Source organism: Aotus nancymaae, unplaced genomic scaffold, assembly GCF_030222135.1.
Source record: "Aotus nancymaae isolate 86718 unplaced genomic scaffold, 86718_ANA_hifiasm-v0.15.2.pri h1tg000014l, whole genome shotgun sequence".
Taxonomy (NCBI): Eukaryota; Metazoa; Chordata; class Mammalia; order Primates; family Aotidae; genus Aotus; species Aotus nancymaae.
The window spans coordinates 11,750,305-11,762,772 of record NW_026988425.1 but is presented as its reverse complement, the minus strand read 5'-3'; the positions used below and the strand labels follow the sequence as shown (position 1 = coordinate 11,762,772).

Sequence of the window (12,468 nt, the reverse complement as noted above, 5' to 3'; positions counted from 1 at the left end):
CCTTAGCACACTGTCTTGTGCAGAAAGTTATTAGGCTGATTTAATGTTGATGTGTGGGAATAACTTTAATAGCCAGATTGTGAAAGTCTTTAGTTCTGAATATTATGATACATATTTTTTGAAGTTTTACTTTAAAAAATTTTAACCAAAGTTGTTTTAAGGCTACAGTTGGTCAAACCGAGCAGCACCAACTAGAATTAAAAACTAGATGTGATCATTAGGTAATGAGTTCTGTTTTGAAATCTTCTTAAAAAGCACTTTTAACCACTGGGCACGGTGGCTGACGCCTGTAATCCCAGCACTTTGGGAGGCCGAGGTGGGCGGATCATGAGGTCAGGAGATCAAGACCATCCTGGCCAACATGGTGAAACTCTATCTCTACTGAAAATACAAAAATTAGCTGGGCGTGGTGGTGTGTGCCTGTAATCCCAGCTACTTGGAAGGCTGAGGCAGGAGAATTACTTGAACCAGGAAGTCATAGGTTGCAGTGAGCAGAGAATGCGCCACTGCACTCCAGCCTGAACGACAGAGCAAGACTCTGTCTCTAAATAAATAAATAAATAAATAAAAATTAAAAAACACTTTTAAATATCATTTTATCAATGAAATATCATTGGATTTTAAGCATATATTTTTCCAAAGCAGTAAACTTAAAGGGAGCAATATTCTACACATGAATATCTACTGTGTATTTGTTGGAAAATCAGTGTTATTAATTTATGTGGTCCTGTCAATACATACTCATTTATTTGAACTTCCAAGTAAAAGTACATTAAAAACTGAACACACTCTCACTAGGGAATAAAAATGTTCCCCCAACTAAATGCAACTCTATTTTACCTTTACCTGTTAAAAGCTCAAGAATAAATGTACTAAGTAATCCATATTGTTTAGGCATGGATATACACACATGTGTCCACACACATGGACATACCCATCCAGAATCCTTTATTAAATTTTGGGAATGTGTGTAAAGTTCAGTGATTTCCAATATAACCAGACAAGTATTTCAAATGGAGTTTCAATAATACTTTTTGTTAATTAAAAAATCTTAAAATGCTGAAAATGCAACCTATTAAGAGATAAAAAGTTAACTTTACAAATGCTATACATAATAAGTACATCAATTGCAGGTAGATTAGTCATCACTAAAGGGACTACTTCCTGGTGTGGCTGTGGTGGCTAAATTTATTGGCATGTAAATGATTCTCTAGAAAAGTGGCTGAACTACAGTTTTTAATAAATCATGCGTTACAGTTATTAGTGTTGTTGCATTTATTTTACCTATAATTTATGTTCACTTTCAAATCTTGCTGAGTTGTTAACATAATTGGAAGCATTTAGTATATCTTGATTATGAAGAGACTGTCCAATTTAGTTGTACATATGCATAACAATTTTGCTTAGCTCTATTTGTTCAGATTATTATGTAAAGATACCATTGCTTAAATTAAGAAAATTTATTGGTAGTAATAAAGACTTGTTTTCCCCCAACCCCTACATTTTAGGGACTTTAATAACTTGTCCACTATCGCATAGTCCAGAAGGTTTTACATTAGGATCATGGGATCATTCCATCCATAGCTTCACAAACATACTCCTGACTCCAGGTCTGGAGGAACCTAACTTTCTGATAAGATGTGACCCTATTGTTTAAACAGTTTTGCATCTTTGTGCAGGCCAAGCTTTTCGGAAGATAGAATCCCTTCCTCTGACATTTTCATCTGCTTACTTCTGTCCCCACGACTCTATTCCAGAAAATGTTGTGACTAAAATAAAAGCATCGGTAAACCCTACAATTTCTCCAGGAACTACAAGCTCAGTATGTTAGCACAGTTTGAGAACTTTGGATAATTCAAGATAAATATGTATTCACAGAAATGTTTAAAAAAAAAAAAAACTAAAGGAGAGAGATCTTCAGGAAAAGTACATCTTATCCTTCAATTCAGTTTCTTTTGTCCAAAATAAGCTACTAACTTTGTTTAATGATCCTACCATAGATTCACATTTCTTTGTCATTTTTGTTCTGTCTAGCATCTGAAAACATCTTATCTTCCCGTCTTGCTCCAGCCTTTCCTAATTTTAGGGAAGAATTGAATTATCAATAGCAGTCAATTTTCAGAACATTTCTGTAGAAAATCAGTAGCATTTCGTTTTCTGGGTTAGATACCTAGGGAATTAAGGTATAATGCTTTATTTATAACCATCTCAATGATTTATCTGACAGAGAGGCATCTTGGGAAACTGCATCACTTTAAAAAGTGTTAATAAATTAATAGAGTAACAGAAAGAAGTCTCTAGGAAATACGCAAATTGAAGATTTCCTTTCTGAGAGGGCAGTCTTACACTTTACTTTTCTAAAATAGAATTATGACAGCTGTGGAAGTGAATTGTGATTACTGAGAAGGAAAAAGCAGCCCCTGTCCTCTGCCAGCTGGCCTGGTCCTCTGAGCAGCTCCTGTGGTTGCTGCGAGATGGCTGGGTACCCAGAGCTCAGCTCTGCTGCCATGCTGTTACATGCACCCACTTGCAGAATAGGGGTCTGGTCGAATAGGGTGAGGTGAGCCATGCACTCAGCACTGGTCTGGGCACCCGGGAAATGCTGCAGGTGCAGTTAGTGAGAGTGACAGCAGCAGCAGTGTGACCCCGCTTCATGACTGCCCCAGGCACTGGCTGTCCATCCCAAGAGACTGACTCGTGAAGAGTCTTTTCGTGCAACAGGGCAGTTCCCCTCCATGGCTGGCATCCAGACCCAGAACGGCACTCAAGTTCAATAGTAGCTAGTAGCCCACCCCCTAAACTCTACCATCATACTTATTTACCCAAGGTAAATTTTGATTCTAATTTTTAAGACTTTTTTTTCCCTACTATTTAACCTGCAAGTTTAGGATACTCCTATACATTCTGTTTTACAGTTTCCTTTTTCCCCACATTAACAGTATGTTAGTAGCATATTTCCATCTCATGCTTGCTTCCTACTGTGTTAAATAGTGTAGACTTATTTTGATAGAACATGTATTATTCAGGCCAGGTGTGGTAGCTCATGCTTGTAATCCCAGCACTTTGGGAGGCTGAGGTGGGTGGATCACCTGGGAGTTCAAGACCAGCCTGACCAAAAGTGGGGAAACCCTGTCTCTACTAAAAATACAAAATTAGCCAGGCATGGTGGCACATGCCTGTAATCCCACCTACGTGGGAGGCTGAGACAGGAGAATCACTTGAACCCAGGAGGCAGAGGTTGTGATACATCCAATTCATATTTTATTCACTTTAAATTGGAACTTAGTTTTTTAAAAAATAGCTTTTTATATTTCATGTTCAAGTTACTGAAAAGTATTTTTAAATGCTTATTTTGTTCAAAAATCCAAATTAGCCTTTCTTTACTCCAGCCATCGTTGTTCATGGTATTTCTTTTTAAAATGTATACCTCTCCTGTTTCCAAAGAGATGGCTTGCAAAATAACTAGTGACTATTTTTGACCAACACACTATCATCCTCATCTAGGTAAATGTGAATACTATAATATTGGGATACATTAATTATGTTTCACTGTATTGTAATTACCAATATAGATAATAATTTGTGTTTTGATGTGAGGAAAAAGCCTATGTATAAGGTATTGTGATAAAAAACTCTAATCAAGGGGAATTTTTATTTTTACATTGTGTGCACATATGAGCAAGATAGTTAAATGTATAGTCACTTAAGTTGCAAAAACAATAGAAGAAAACTGTGGTGCACATTATCCTCATATTAATTATCTATTGTTGCATAACAAATTATCACGAAGTTAATGGTTATAACAATGCCTGTTATCTCACAATTTCCGAAGGTCAGAAGTCCAGGCTTGACTTGGTTCGTCCTCTGCTTAGGGTTTCATTAGACTGAAATCAAGGCATTGACCAGTTGTAGTCTCATCTGCAGACTCGTCTGGGGAGTGACCCACTTATGTCTGAACTGTCTCAGATTGTTGGCAGAATTCCTTTCCTGTTTGTGGTTGAATTCATGGGGTTTGCTTCTTCTAAGCCAGCAATGAAAACATCTGCTGCTTTGAGGTTTTTATCTCTAGACACTTTTTAAAATGAGTTCACCTGATTAAATCAGGCTCAGGAGTATAAATTTCCTTTCAATTAACTGGAAGTCAGTTTCTTAGTGACCTTAATTCTACCTGGAAAAGTCCCTTTGCCTCTGATAACATAGTCTAATCAATGGAATGATATCCCATTATATTTACAGATCTTTTCCACATCTGTGGATAAGGGGATAATAAAAGGATATGGATCACAGAGGGGTCATTTTAGAGTTTTGCCTATCACATCCCCCTCCCCAAGAAAAACCTCCTAAAATCAGTTACCATTGATATTCTTTGAGTCACTAATATGTAACAGAGCCCATATTATTTTCACCTGTTTACCACTTAAATCAAGTTATTTTTCACAAGAATTTAACATGTTACCTTTTTTCATTTCTCTTATATTATCCCATTGTCCATTTGAATTCCATGAACTTGAGATTGATGTGCTATGTGTTTCAACCAGTTATCATTTTCTATAGCTTATGCCATTTTTAATGGGACAACAATAGCTGTTTTACAGCATTCAGTTTGTATTTGTCCACTGATCACAACAAAGAGTCAACTTATTCACTAGTGTATTCTTTAAGTGGTTGTTGTTTTTGTTCTGCTTTCTTTTGCAACAACTTTGTGGACATAGTATGTGGTCCATCTACTATACATGGCTGGGACACCACCTCTATAGGGTGGTTCACGGGTCTACTCCCTGACTCTTTTTACTTCCCTGCTAAGTGATCTCTCACCCAGGGTGCCATGGAGAGACACCAGTGTTGTCCTGAAGAGGAGACATGCAGCACAGTAGTTAGGGCCTTGCCTCCTCCCCTGATGGCTCTGGGAAGGAAAGTAGGAATTATGTCATCTGCTCTATATCTAAAAACTGTTACCCTAGAGAATTTCCTAGTTGATGTGCCTCCACAGGGAAAGAGGAAGGCAGGCAAAAGAAGTTTCTCCTCCATTACATATAGATATTCAGTATACTGCAGACTTGCTCATGATCTCCACTGGCCACTGTCAAATATGGACTATTATTTCATCTTGGCAGCTCTTCCCATTTGCTACCTGCAATTATGTCATCTGCTCTATACCTAAAAACCATTGTGAAAAACCAAGTTCAGTTTTGATGCTGGTCTCATGGATATTGGAGAATGTGGCTTACAGCTGTGGCCCAGAGGGAATCCCAATGCGGAAGCACACACATGGCTAGACCAACCCACTAAGGATGCCTTTGGTCAACTTAATAAATTATGAAGAGGGGCAAGGGAAAGGCAGATTCCTGAGCAGTAGGGTGCAGGAGAATGGGTTTTAGATATAGAGCAGATGACATAATTGCAGGCAGCAAATGGGAAGAGCTGCCAAGATGAAATAACAGATAGCAGTGCATATTTGACAGTTGTCAGTGGAGGTCATGAGCAAGTCTGCAGTATGCTGAATATCTCTATGCAATGGAGGCATACCAACTAGGAAATTCTTCCGCATTCTTTTGGCTCCTTTACTCATCTCTTCTTATGGTGACTGGGGAGCCTGGGAGAAAGAGCTGGACACATATGATTTGACCCCTCTCTTCTCTTTGGGATCTGCCTCTCGTGAGCCCTTTCTTATTATTAAGTTGACCAAAGGCAGCCTCAGTAGGTTGTTCGAGCCTTGCATGTACTTCAGCATCATGATTCCCTCTGGGCCACAGCTGTAAGCCATCTTCTCCACTGTCTACTAGACCAGCACCAAAAGTGAACTTGTTATGTCCTTTCATCTGAATCCTTTCTGAATCTCTTACTTGGTTCTAACTTGACCAGTGAACATGAGTGTGATTATTGACTCAGTCCCGAAAATATTCACATCACAGATTTGGGGAATTGATTATAATCATATAAAAGAAAGATCAACATGTAGATGAGAAATTGAATCACAGTCTCATAATGGAATGGGATAATGGATTGTGTGAAAGATATGGAGCTTTTCATAGTGAACCCAGATGGTTAAATAAGGAACAAGTAAATAGATTGTTTTGGAATGCTGATTGGAATAGATTCGTGGTAGTGGTATGTAACCACTATTAAACTATTCTAGCACTAGTTAACAAAGGATGAGACTTCACAACAAAAACATACATTTATGAAGGCTTGTTTTATACCTCCATGTGGGCTTCAGGTACATATGGATGGAATTTACGTAATAGGTCCTCTTCTCAGACCTTTATTGCCCTCAGGAGTGTGCATTCAGATATCTGGATAATTTAGGTTTAATTCTCCTTCTATCTCATTTTCTTAAAAGTTTCAAATGTAGTAAGTTTACAAAAGGTCTGTTTCTTTTGTATTTAGTGTTTAGTAGAATGGTGGTTTTCAAGCATTGTTGCATATTAAAATTATCTTCCTAAATCGAAACCACACCCCAACCCAATTACCTCAGTGTCTCTTGGGAACTGTATTAGTTTATTTTCATACTCTTGTGTAGAAATACCCAAGACTGAGTAATTTATAAAGAAAATGAGCTTCAGTGACTCACAAATCCACATGGCTGAGGAGGCCTCACAATTACGGTGGAAGATGAAGGAGGAACAAAGGCACATCTTACAGGACGGCAGACAAAAGAGTATGTGCAAACATCGGATCTCGTGAGACTTACTCTCACAAGAATAGCACAGGAAAGACCTGCATGCATGATTCAATTACCTCCCACTGGGCTCCTCCCATGACATGGGTAGATTATGGGGGCAAGAATTCAAGATGAGATTTGGATGGAGACACAGCCAAACCTTATCAAGAATGTGGGACCCAGGTTTCAATATATTTTTTGGAAACTCTAGATGATACCCAAGTATAGGCAAATTTAAAAATCATTGTAGCTATAATTTAAAAGTAGTGCATTTACAGGTAGTATTTATAAATTAAATGATAGGTCAGAAATACACAGAAGATCAAATGGGTAATTGTGATGCAGTTGAGTATAATTCAGTGTGGAGAAATTCGAAGAAAAATAGATCAGAAACGAAATGTTTATTTTACCTGGTTCAGAGTTGAGGAGTCATTTGCAACCATGTAAAGCATGCATTGTGTAAATTATCAGTGACAAAAAACAAAAACGGAGGTTTGGTCTTGTATATGGTTCTTCATTTCAAAGCCTGTCTTAACAGAGGTTATGTTCAAAGAACATCCTGCAGTTTTATCGAACATTTCTTCAAATTATAAATTCTATTGCAAAAAGACAGTTGAAGGGCAATAAAAAGCAAAAGCCAGACTCCTAGGGGAAAGGAATCCCCAACATCTGATCATAAGCTTCCTTAAGGGCAGAGGCTGGCTTCCTCAGAAACCTCATACTTCTTTGTGGCTTGGCTAAACTCAGCATTCAGAAAATGATTGTGTTAGGGAATTGATAGATTAGCACACCGTCATGGAAAATCGCAGCATGAAATTGGAGAGGCATAAGCTTTTTATTTTTTTAATTGAGCTGGGCTGAAGCTCAATTTTGGTTCCACCTAACACTCCTTAGATCACTCCTCTGTCAATTGGATTAGTGTTCTCTCTCTCATTTGCTTGCTGGGGAGTGAGATAGTATTTGCCAAACCCTTAGTGACTAGCAGCAACAGGTGTGTGTTAATGATAGTTCTTGTCTTCCATGCCTATCTTGAAAACAGTTTACCAGTGTGTTTTATTAAAGCAGTGCCTTTCAAAGGGAAGTAAAGTAGTGGCTTGAAACAAAGGTTAAGGAGATTATGACATTTAAATTTGAAGGAAAGGGAGAGCACTTTATTGGGTAAAGAAATTCTTGTAGAACTCCATGGTCCTGAGCAGGCTACTTTACTTATTTTGCACCCAACACTGACATAGCTTGCCAGCTTGCAGTGGCTCCTTGGATCATCTGTGGTGTCAAAGCATCACCTATATTAAGCATCATCAGCTTCAGCTTTGGGTGTCACCTCTATTACTCTAGAGAATCCTGTGCCAGCCTCGCCTACCCTTTTCATCTTCCTCCTTGTAGGATCCAGTGAGAAAAATGTCTATATACTGGGGATGTGGTTCTAGGGATCTTCTAGTTGCTGGATGTGGGAATGGGGGTTCCTGGATTCAATCCGATTCTAGCTGAAGAGGCCTACTAGCTGTGAAGTCCAGCTAAGAAGAGGTAAGAACTACCATTTCAGTGTGTTCCCCATAGCCTCTGCACTCTCCAGGCGAGAGGGCAGAGGATGATGTGAGGTGGCCGTGGGCAAACTTCACTGGGAGCAGAAACCATCCCTCCAATCTTTCTAAGGTCGTGACAATCACTGGCAAAATTGGGAGACCACATGGAGTGGAGGATGGCATCTGCTTCTCAGGCTTACTGAAATTGGCTGTCGGGAGGATGTGTGAGGTAGCTGGCATTGCATTGAATTCCTGATTTCTGAGAGGCATTTCTGGGGGATTCTTAAAGGAAACTTTTAATCTTAGAACAATTTTAGATTTTCAGAATTACTGAGAAGATGGTACAGAGAATTCCCATATGACTCTCACCCACTTTCCTCCATTATTAAAGTTTGCATTCACATGGTACATTTGCCATGATTAATGAGCCAATATTAATACATTATTACTAAGTATAGCCTATAGTTCATTCAAATTTCCTCAGTGTTTCTCCAGTATCCTTTTCCTTTTCCAGATCCCATTCACGATACCACATTACATTTAGGTTATGTCTCCCTGGGATTTTTCGTGGCTGTGACAGTTTCTCAGACTTTGCTTGCTTTTGATGACCTTGACAGTTTTGGGGAGTACTGGTCTAGCATATTGTAGAATATCTCTTAACTAGGATTTTTCAGTTTTTCACATGATTCAATTGCGATTATAAGTTTAGGGGAAAAGACCACAGAGTAAAGTACCATTCTTGTATTATGGGCTCATCCTGTCAAGCATGGCTCATTGCTGATGATGCTGATGATGTCACCTGGCTGGAGTGGTTGATAGGAATCACGTGGAGAACTTGTTGACACTTCAAAACCTGAGATCTGGAAATTTTATTTCTAAAATTAAAAGAGATCACAGGTAGTTTGGGACATGTGCAACAAGTGGCACACAGTACATACTTAAGATTGATTGGTCCAAAAAATTTTTTATTCTGGGACTATGTTGATCCATATACCAGGTGCAAAAACTTAAAAGTTTGTAGAATAGATCAATAGTTCTCAAGAACATTTAGATATCTCAGAATCAACTGGGAGAGCTAATAAAGAATACAGGGACCTAATGTTATTTAGAGAGCCAGGCCTGGACATTTTTATTTTTTACCAGTTTTCCAGGGAAAATCTGACAGGACCAGTGTTCAATAACTAAGAGTAAAGATGTTGGATGTAGAAGAATTTTGCTGTGAGGAGATGCTTGCTGCTTTTGCCTAGCAAGCATCCATTTCCCCTGCTTCAGGCACATTCCCCAATATTCATTAGAGGAGCCCCCTGCCCCATTTCCCAAATTTTATGCTGGCCTCTATCTAAGATTCAGGAGTTGGGCTCTTCCACAAGCCTGGCCACTCAACCCCCTCCGTCTTCCAGGTCTCAGAATTCCATCCAGGGTTGGAAACAACAAAATCAACCTCATTAACTGAAGTTAAGCAGATGAATGGGAAGTATGAATATAAACATTGAATCTAATAAACTCGATAAATTAAATGTTGACATGTGAAATACTAAGGTAAATATCACTCAAGAAGTGTTTTATAACCAATAGTCAGTGAACTTTGATGGTTCTAGTCATGGGCAAAATGCCATCTTTGGAGGAATGATAGATGGCTATTGTTAATTGTGTACAAATGTCCTGTTTATTGAGGAGTAAGTGATTCATTTGTGGCTGAAAGGCAAATTTACATGCCAAGAGATGTTTCATTATATTTTGCTCATTTGAGGGTCAATTATGGTAATGTATTTAAGCAATTTATAAAGTATATTAAAACAAAGAAATTGAAAGTGGGAACTTGCTTATACAATTATTTATTTGAAATAGAAAGTGTCATGAGTATTATGTATTTGTTGAGAATTACTTAACGAGTATTTTTAACAAGAAGTCAGCTCATAGATTATCCTTCTTGAAACTGGATTGTCTCATACTTTTTTTATTAGGAGCATGGATATCCAGTAGTATAACTTGCCTAATTATTTATTACGGGATGCTGCATACTTCTCAAGGGATTATAAAAATTTTCACTTACTTTTATTATTATTAAGGACTTGTAAATATAGAATATTTAATAATAAAATATTTCTATTTTCTGGTGATCAATATGCCTTTTAAAAAATTATTTTGTTTTTTAAAAGTAATTTTTATTTGCTAGATTAATAACTTGGGAATGTATACCTGCGATAAAGCATCGCGTAATAGCTACAATCAGATATATTCTGGGTGGAAATCCCACATCAGTTGCTTATTAGCTGTTTGCGAGGTGGAGGCTATTAATTAATATTTCTGAGTCTCTGTGTTCCCATGTATAAAATAATTGGGATTTGTAATATTGTATTTCTCATTATATGGATAAAAATAATATATGCAATAAGCCCAGCAAATAGTATCTATTCAAATAATGATAGCTGTTTTACAGCCTTGTAAACTGCATGTATCACTTATCCCCATCTCTGACCCTCCACAAACTAGCACTCACAGTAGAGGTTTATGAATAGAAGTACAATTAACAGAAAATATTATTTTAAATGCACTGTTGTTGAGTATTTTTGGGAGGTTGGCTATTTTAACTCCTTGTCTTCAGCATCCCTTGTCTCATTCACTGGCTGATGAAGGGGAGGTCTCCCCCTCTGCTTCCAGTGTTCACTGCCTGAAGTCCTCTGTGACTACAGAAGGATTCTGTGCTATGGGATTCTGCCCCTGTCATTATTCCTTAGGTGTATTTGTTTCCTACCACTGTTGTAACCAAATACCACAAACTGAGTGGCGTACATTAGAAATTTATTCTCTTGCAGTTCTGGGGACTGGAAGATCTAAACCCAAATGTCAGAAGGACCACCCATGCTCCCTCTGAAGGTGCTAGGAAAGAATCCTCCCTGGCCTCGTCCAGCTTCTCTTGATTGCCAGCAATCCTTTGAGTTGGCTCATGGCAGGATGCTCCACCCTCTGCCTGCATGGGGCCATCTTCTGTGTGTGTGTCTGTGTCCAGATTCCACTCTTCTTATAAGGACCCTAGTCTTTGTATTAGCACCACTTTAATCCAGTATGATCTCATTTTGACTTGATTATATCTTCAAAGACTCTATTTACAAATAAGGTCACATTCACAGATTCCAGTGGACATAAATTTCAGGGATGTGTTGTTCATCTCAGTGCCCCAGGGCTACAGACACATGATCTATTCATAGTCCCTTCTGGGGCCCAGAGCTTTGCTCCATTGACCCCTCTGAAAGCAGCAGCACCCATGAGAGCCACCACAGCCCTCCCTGAGTTCTGCAGGAAGGGGAAGGACTCAGCTCTCTTTGTGATATTATGACCTTTGATTCAATAGGGGAAAGCTGTAAATACTCCAAGGGGAGATACTTGACAGATAAAGTGATCTCCATTAGCAAGAGAGTTGGGGACAGTGCAGTGGAGGGACACACTGAACAGGTAGTGAATGCTTACGGAACCTTCCTGTGCTTCTCTTGTCTTATCCTCAGGAGTGTACTTAGTGTTATCTCGATTTTACAGATGAGTATATGCATATTAGAGGAAATGGATATTCAGGGAAAGTTGCGTGACTTCTCCAAGGTTCTATAGGTAACATGTGGCAGAAGAGAATTTTATGTCAAATTTTCTTCAACTCAAATGCCCAAGTCCTTTCTTTTTCTCCAATAATTTAGGAAATGTCTTTCACTCTTTTGTTTAACTGTGTACTGAATTTCTGTCATCTTTATATAAGGCCAGATTGGTAGAATAATTCCTCAAAGACAATGTGATAAAAACTGTACTTTTCTCAGCCATTTGAAAGAGGTGTTTAGTACTCACACCTGTCTTCTTTTTCCCGCTGCTTGGCTGTCTTTGATGACTGTGACTATAAAGTCAGATATGATGTCCATTTTGAGAGACAGAAGGACGACTGGGATGGGATTGGATGGAAGTGAGAAGCTGGTGACTGCACTTCCAGCTGAACAGTGTTGAATGTAGTTAGAACATTGCCAGTATTTTTTTTTTTTTTAAGTTCTGGTACACATGTGCAGATCGTATAGGATTGTTACATAGGTATACACACGCCATGGTGGTTTGCTGCATCCATCCCCCCATCATCTTCATTAGGTATTTCTCCTAATACTACCCCTCCCCAATGCCCCCACCGCCTGCTATCCCTCCCCTAGCCCACCCACTCCCCCAACAGGCCCTGGTGTTTGACGTTAGCTGTTAAGGATGTCTCTTCCATATGCAGACAAGTTCACTTAGTTGGACTGTACTAATGTGCAGTTA

General features: G+C 38.7%; 1 protein-coding gene across 6 annotated transcripts in view; it reads left to right on the top strand.

Annotated features, from left to right (window-relative positions):
• Positions 1-12,468, top strand: part of CTNND2 (catenin delta 2) — a 935,473-nt gene that overhangs the window by 120,722 nt on the left and 802,283 nt on the right. The gene's annotated exons all lie outside the window — the stretch shown is intronic.